This window comes from Eulemur rufifrons, chromosome 7 (assembly GCF_041146395.1).
Source record: "Eulemur rufifrons isolate Redbay chromosome 7, OSU_ERuf_1, whole genome shotgun sequence".
In the NCBI taxonomy this organism is placed as follows: Eukaryota; Metazoa; Chordata; class Mammalia; order Primates; family Lemuridae; genus Eulemur; species Eulemur rufifrons.
Window position 1 is genome coordinate 109,861,400 of NC_090989.1, and position 8,070 is coordinate 109,869,469.

General features: G+C 34.6%; 1 pseudogene; it reads right to left on the bottom strand.

The window, feature by feature from the left end:
• Positions 1–7,583: 7,583 nt before the first annotated feature.
• On the bottom strand, positions 7,584–7,701 carry LOC138388666 (U2 spliceosomal RNA; annotated as a pseudogene).
• Between the last annotated feature and the right edge of the window lie 369 nt (positions 7,702–8,070).

Genomic DNA, 8,070 nt, shown 5'->3' on the forward strand with positions numbered 1-8,070 from the left:
TGCTTGACAAATGTCCAAAAAAGCATTTCTCACTCATAAGTAAAGTAACTTGCTGTACTGAATATTGATGCCCATTTTCCAGACACTAATAAAAAGTGCGCACTGTCTGGGGGATGGACACTCTTGAAGCTCTGACTTGGGTGGGGCAAAGGCAATACATGTAACCCAAACATTTGTACTCTAGTAATATGCTGAAATTAAAAAAAAAATTTAAAAAAATCATATTATATTTAAATTTCTATTTTTCAAAAATTTCTATAGAAGTTGATAAAATTTTTCCACTTAAAATTGATTTTCAATAGTTTTATTTTTAAATCTATTGATAATTGGAACTATTTTGTTTAGTAAAATTTCAAACTCAATATAAAAAATATTTTTGCATTTATTTGATAAAATAGTTAGATTTATGGCCACTTATTGTTTGAGTTATTTGCTAAGTGAAAACTGTAAAGGTTTCAATCTAAATCAAATAAGGTAAAGTGAGGCAGAAAAATATTTGGCCAAGTCTTCCAAGCAAAAGCATAGATAATACAAAGGAACTCTATGCAATTGAGATAATTGCAATAATGATAAATGCATAAAGTACATATTTATTATTTACATAATTATCAAAACAAAGTGAATAATTGAAAAATAAGTTGTACCTAAAACTACATATATACAAGAAGTGGTGGAAGGTTTACAGAGGATTTCAACTAATGTCTTCTTGTAGGCCAAATTCATTCAACGGCAAAAACACATTAAGGATAGAATTGTCCTTATGATGTTATATGGACTAGTAATAAGCAGTCATATCATCGTGGAGACAACTATTTTGAGTGTTGGGTCCAAGGACTAGTTGAAACACTTTGACATTATTCTATTGCTTTGTCTACACATGAAGATTATACTGGGAATGACTGTTTTAAAATGGTCCTTGTTACAATTAGAGAGTTCATTTTTTTCCTTGGAAGTTAACCATTTTTTTCTCATATATAAAACCAATACATATTTATTGTAGAAAACATTTTTATTTAAAAAAATAAACACATACACTAAAGATAAGAAAGTGCAGATCAGTCTCAATCCTACCACCCTGAGATGAACACCACTAATATACTTTTTGGTATGTATTTCAAACTATTGTTCTCTCTATATAGATGTATATTTATAAAGGTATTGGGATCTTACTGTGTATTTTGTAATCCACTTTTATTCTTCCAACAATTTATGTAGTGACTATCAATTTTGTACAACCCAATATTTTTCTACAACCTTATTTTATTGAATCTATAGTATTCCATTGTGTTAATAATTGAAAATTCATTTTCCTGACCCCCTATTGATGATAGTTTATGTAGAATTTTTAATTATTAAAAATATCACAAAGTTCATCTCTTTAGCTAAAATTTGTACAAAACATAGTTATCAATGAATTCATCTTCTAGCATTGCCCTCTTTCACATGTAAATAAAAATTTGCTTGGGAAAAAGTATATTCATGGAAAGAAAATTCAACAAGCCCTTTTGATTAATTCAATCTTTTTAAAGCAAAATGCATTTGCAGTCTGAATGAAAAAATATCTTGTTACTAACAGAAGCAATCACATTGTGTTAATAACCTTAAACTATCTTTCCAATCTAATCAAATATACATCAGCATGCTCTGTGCTGCTCTAGCCATGCTGATCATTTGCTATTCCTCTCACTCTGTCAATCTGGCTGGAGTGCAGTAGTGTCATCATAGCTCACTGCAACCTCAAATTCCTGAGCTCAAGAAATCCTCCTGCCTCAGCCTCCCAAGTAGCAGGGACTACAGGCAGTCACCACAACACATAGCTATTTTTTTCTATTTTTTGTAGAAATGGGGTCTCCATCTTGCTCAGGCTGGTCTCAAACTTCTGAACTCAAGCGACCCTCATGCCTTGGCCTCCCAGAGTGCTAGGATGACAGGCGTGAACCACCGTGCCCGGCCAACATGCCCTCTATTCTTAAATACCTACAGACCTTTATAGATGCAGTTCCTCCTAACAGCCAAGGAACTGCATTCAAGTTGCTCTACTAGAACATTGACTACCCTGTGAACCCCTCATTTAACTCCACTTGTGATAGTCATTTGCTGTTCCCATATATAGTCAAATGTCCCAATCTCCATTTGAGTTCTTTTAATTGAAAGTATGTGTTTCTATGATCTTCTTTTTCAATAGGTTAGGAGCAACTTCAGGGTAAGGTCTATGTCTTATTCATTTTTTATTCCCAGTACTTGGTGGAATGAATGACATCTACTTAGGCATTCTAGAGATATTCATTAAAATAATGACCCAAGTACATCTGAACAAGCAGATAAAGAAAAAAACAAAACATAAAACAGGAGCACAGCTACCTTCAGCAAGTCCTGCCTGGGGCTTTACAAGTCTCAGACAACTCTGCTAGCCTCAATGTCACTTTAAGGGATAAGAAAACAGAATGGGCTTGCAGCTTTGACTGTTTCCTTTCTCCCTTTCACTACTGTGAATAGACCAAACATATGTATGGGCTCACCAAAAAGAAAACTATGTTGGGCCAAATTGTGGGTGGGCATAAGGAGGTGTGATTAGATTTTGCAAAAAAGGGAAGAAGCAGCAGAATAGTGACTGAATGTGGGTCTGACATTCTCAGTGACTGTTGTCTTCTTCGATTAACAGCACTCTTCTTTGGGCAAGCCGGGGGAGGGGAATGACACTGTTATGATTACCTTAAGGCAAATAAGTCCTAGATAAAGAAGAATCTAATTTATGTGTTAATTCCCACTTGTAAATATTAAATATGTGTTGTGAGTGAAACACCATGTTAGCTGCTTATATTTGTGGCTGTGATTGATAGTTTTGCAACCTCTTTTACTCCACCTGCTTTGTAAGCTGTAGTTTTGAAGAGAGACCTAGGAAGCCAGAGAAAGACAACTCTGCCTCACCCCCAAATATAACAGGAGCAGTCCAGTGAAACAGGGTCCCTTAAAAAGAAGGGAACTTCCCTTTGTTGCAAGGAGGCAGAAAGCAACCCACTGGGGTGGGGGATGATTCAGAGAGCTGTCTCCACATTTTTTACCAAGTTTTACTACATGAGTTCCAAACTCTTTCCAAATCTAGAGTCTGAGAACCCTTATAATTATTTATTTACACAAAAAGGCTCTACTTGGAATCATCATCCCATTTACAAATACTTTTCATGTCTTCCTGTTTTCCTTTCCAGTTGAGAAATTAGTTAGACCCCATTATGATACATTTGAAAGGACTGTCTAGATTAAATTTGGGAGGAATTATATATCTAGATCCATTAATATATATATATGTAAGCTCAAAAGACCAAATTATTGACTGGATATTGAAATTTTACTTAAGTCTTTTTCTTATGTCAAGATTATTTTTCTGTGTTGGTATCTGTCAGGGCAAGTATGATTAAATATTTTGGCAATGGGATTCAACCAGCACATGTATAAAAAAAAAAAACAATTTATGTGGCTTGAAAATGATATTAAAAATCTTTTATTTCAGTGATACCAAATATTTCTTTGAGGTTAACATCTTGTGACAGGAAATGAACAGAGCATTAAAAAAATATGCAGCTAGATATCATATGAAAACTTAGTATATTTTCTTATGAGAAAATTTCCTTATGCAGAGACTTATTTTAAACTTCTTGGTAAATAAAAAGTGATACATACAATTAAATAAGAATACTTATAAAGAAGGCATTTAACCAAATGATGGTTAGAATATACTTTATTTTTGATTTGAAATTGTTTTTACATCTTGTGGGTACTTTTAAATTCTGAATTTTCAAGTTTAAATATGATCAAAACCTCTATATTTAAAGAAGTAACAAGCTACTTAATACATTGTGTAATGTGAGCCAGAAAATTTGCTTTTACAAGGAGGGCGCTATGTCACTAAGGCAGAGGCCACGATCCTAGGTGGAAGGCAAGGAAATAAATCTATTTCAAGTCCAGTAGCAATACTTCAAATTCCACTCCACCCCACCAAACATAGCCAACAGCCTCAGCACCCATCCCTACAATTCAATAAGACAATCAAAAGTACATTTTGAGAGCTTGTTTGGAGGTTCTAGCAGGGGAGCGCAGCTACTCGTATACCCTTGACCTCAGAACGGTCCTCCTCTATCGGGGAAGGTCGTCCTCTTTAACCGAGCCGCAGCTTCGGGAGGGACGCACATGGAGCGGCGAGGGAGGAAGGGGACACCCGCCTAGCCAGCCAGATCAGCCCAATCAACCCTGACGATCAACGGGGTGACAGATGTCACAGCCAGATCGCCCTCACATCCCAAAAGTACATTTTGTACTGAAAGGTAGTAAGAAGTTCAGATATAAATTTCTACTTTCATGTTACTCCTTTATTTATGTATTTAGTTTGCTATTTAATTAATAGATTAGTAAAACAGACCTTGTTGCAAATGAGATATGATGATGCTTATATCAAGAATAATTGGAACTTGAATATACTTAGTTTGTCATAGCCTATTTTCCCTTCTTTTTTAAAAAAGGACAAATAATATTACCAAATGAATGCAAGTCTAAGTATTTAGGAAAGAACGTGAAAAAGTTTAAATGTATTATTTAGATACTATTCTACTTATTTTCTTCACTAAAATTGTAACTCAGTCAAAAATAATTTTTAAAACTATAAAGGAAATATATGTGATTATGTAAATACACCCACGTATTTTCAAAAACATAATTTCATGTTTCCAACCTCATTCCTCCCAGAGAAGCCATCAGTTGGAATCTCTAAGGGCTACTGGTCAGACTCCATATGGTATCCTCTCTGAATATGTGCCTCAGGTGTCCAGTGTGGTAGGGCAGGAGACACAGAAAAACCATCATCTTCCTTGTGGCCAAGGGTACTATCCTAGGCAGGCTGTCACAGGTTCCTCTGATCTGTTCACGTCCTACTACAGCTCCTCACTGGGGACTTAATCTCTTCTTCCTCCAGCCAGGGGAGAAACTATATACAGTGGCAGAGAAAAGATATTTTATTTTCAGGCCTGGAGAGAAGTTGTCTTTAACACTTTTCATATACAATCAAACCTAAAATCCTATGAAGATGCTGGAGGAAAAATAACACGATTACAAAGTGCAGTGGACTCACTGTGTTGTAGATAATGTTGGATTCAGGTAATGCTGCCGTCCCCAACCCCCAGGTGGTACTGATCAGTACCGATGGTGGCCTGTTATTAACCGGGTGCACAGCAGGAGGTGAGTAGCAAGTGAGCTAGTGAAGCTTCATCTGTATTTACAGCCACTCCCCATCGCTAGCATTACCGCATAATCCCTGTCTCCTGTGAGATCAGCAGTAGCATTAGATTCTCACAGGAGCGCGAACCCTACTGTAAATTGAACGCATATGAGGGATCTAGGTTGAGCACTTCTTATGAGAATCTAATGCCTAATGATCTGAGGTGGAGCTGAGGTGGTGATGCTAGCACTGGGGAGTGGCTGCAAATACAAATTATCAGAAGCAGAGATTTGACTGCACAATAAATGTAATGCGCTTGAATCATTCCCAAACCATCCCCTACCCCTGTCCATGGAAAAATTGTCTTCCATGAAACCAGGCCCTGGTGCCAAAGACATTGGGGACTGCTCAACTAATGGATTCTTCACTTTTTCTTATGTGAGTTCTTATGCTAAAAATCTGAATGCTTCTGGGGGACAGGCACCTCTCTTAAACAGGTGAATCCAGATAGACTGATGAGGGGAGAGAGCACTGCTTACAGGGTGAGGTGCAGAATTCAACCATGTCTTTAAAAACCCACAGCCCCTCAGCCATTACTCAACTCCATTACAGCAGTCTCATTCTTGCAGTCCTTTTGACTTTTTAAGAGAGTCTAAAAATCTAGATTTTAATGCAAAATATAAATTTGAGATGTTGTCAACCAATTCAATAATCATTTCAAAAATCTGTAGGATTTTTTTTTTAGAACAAACAAAACATGTCTGTAGGTTGCTTTTGGTTCATAAATATGTCCTTATGCTGGAAATTCTGAGAAAACCAAACCAGAGTTCAAAAAATAAGATTTTGTCCCTACTATGTCTCCTGCTATTACAGGTGCGACATAATAATTGGCTGTATACAATAAGTAGACTTAGCTGACAAACAACTTTAACTTGAGCTGGAATACTCTGAGGTTTTCCAGGACATGCTCTAGTAATATTCTATTATATTTCAGGACAATATCTGACAAAAAATTCCAGATAGAATTACCAATATTTAAAAAGCTTATTTTTATCTTTCCATTCTTTCTGTTATGGAATGGAATTTGTTAGTTTAAATAGTCTATTTACCAATCTGGAAATAAAATCTTTAACTTTAATTTATCACAAAAAATATGTGAAGAGCTAAATTATTTATTTTTAGTATCTGAGGAAAGAGAACACAGACATAATTATAACATGAACAACTAATTTGATAATTGAGCACTTACAATTATGGGCAGGTGGTTTTTAAGTGCTTTATATGCAATATTTTATTTAATATCCACAATTATCTTAAGATATAGATACTATTATTAGCCTCATTTTATAGATGAGGTTATCGAAGACCAGAAAATGCAAGCCATTTGCATGGTCACACAGCTTGTAAGTAGAATTTAAACCAAGGCAGATTAGTTCCAGAATCTGGGCTTTTAGGCAATATGTTCTACCATTGCTACTATTACTACCTGTACTTATATTGAGCCCTTTGATAAGCCAGATACTCTCATCACCCCAATAGTCCATGAAGAATATGTTCCCATCCTCACTTGTAGATGAAGAAAGTGAGGCTCCAGCAAGGTAAGTAATTTGCCCTTGTTTGAAGACTGGGAAGATGGGTCCCAGTCCTGGATCTGACACCCAAAGCCAAGCATTCTTCAGCACATGACAGTGCTACCCTAATGTAATAATTTCAAAGCTATTCTTCTTAAATGGAACTTAAACCATTCCTGTTTCAATTAAAACTAACATCCTTTGCATTCATATTCAATGTTGATACAGGCTAATTGTACAAAATATTGCTAGTGAATTAAGTTCTTTTAAAGCTCTTAAAAGCTCTTTAAGATTTTAATTTAATTTCAAGATAAATAATCCTTTTTCCTTTAACTCCAATCATTATTCTTCATAATCAATGGCAATGCTTTTTATTCATGTTAAAATGTTCATTTGCTATGTTTTAAAGGGTTTAAATCTATATATCTTTTTTTCCTACTTAATCATTGGATTCCATTTAAGAATATAAGTAAAGCTTTATGAAAAAGAATGGTCATTTAATTCTGAATTTCCTTTCAGAATGGAAAGAAAAAAACATTTCCACTGCCTTTCCATGATGCTGACATCTAGCTTAATTTTTTTGTGCTATTCTGAATTTTTAAAGCTATATTTTATAAACATTTTATTTAATGATTAATATTATTATATTATTGCTTAGAATATTATACCATGAGTAAATTATAATTAATATTTGAAATTTCTCTTTTATTATCAGATCTTATATTATTTTGAAGAAGACCATTACCTTTCTCTCAATTATGCACATTAAAATTACATAAATTGGCATATTTTAATGTACCTAGTAAATGAAGTTTGACTATATATTTATATAAAATATTAGAAATGTCCGCAATTTTAGAGAAGTATTTAAACTGATAAGAACAGATACTACACTTGATCTTAGCCAAAAGGCCGAGAAGCGATTAGAGAAGTATTTAAACTATAATAATAATACTTTTCTACTTAATTGGCTTCTAGTCAATTGTATCAGAATTACTTTTAAGCACAGCTACAATTTCTCAATTTGAATAACCATTTTATATGAATTTAGGGGATTTAAATATGTTATGCTTTTACTATAGACATCTCAAATAGATGCCTGAAAAGATTTATAATTAAAATTGCACCACGAGCAACCAAAAGCAAGGATACAGGGCTGTGGGAAAATTTGAGAAATCAAACTCTAAGACTCATGACTTAAAAGCTCAACTTTTCTTCCCCACACCCCATAATGTTGACCTTGGTCTGGTCTATTCCTCTCCGATTGTTTGAATTGCATTCTCCTTCACGGAT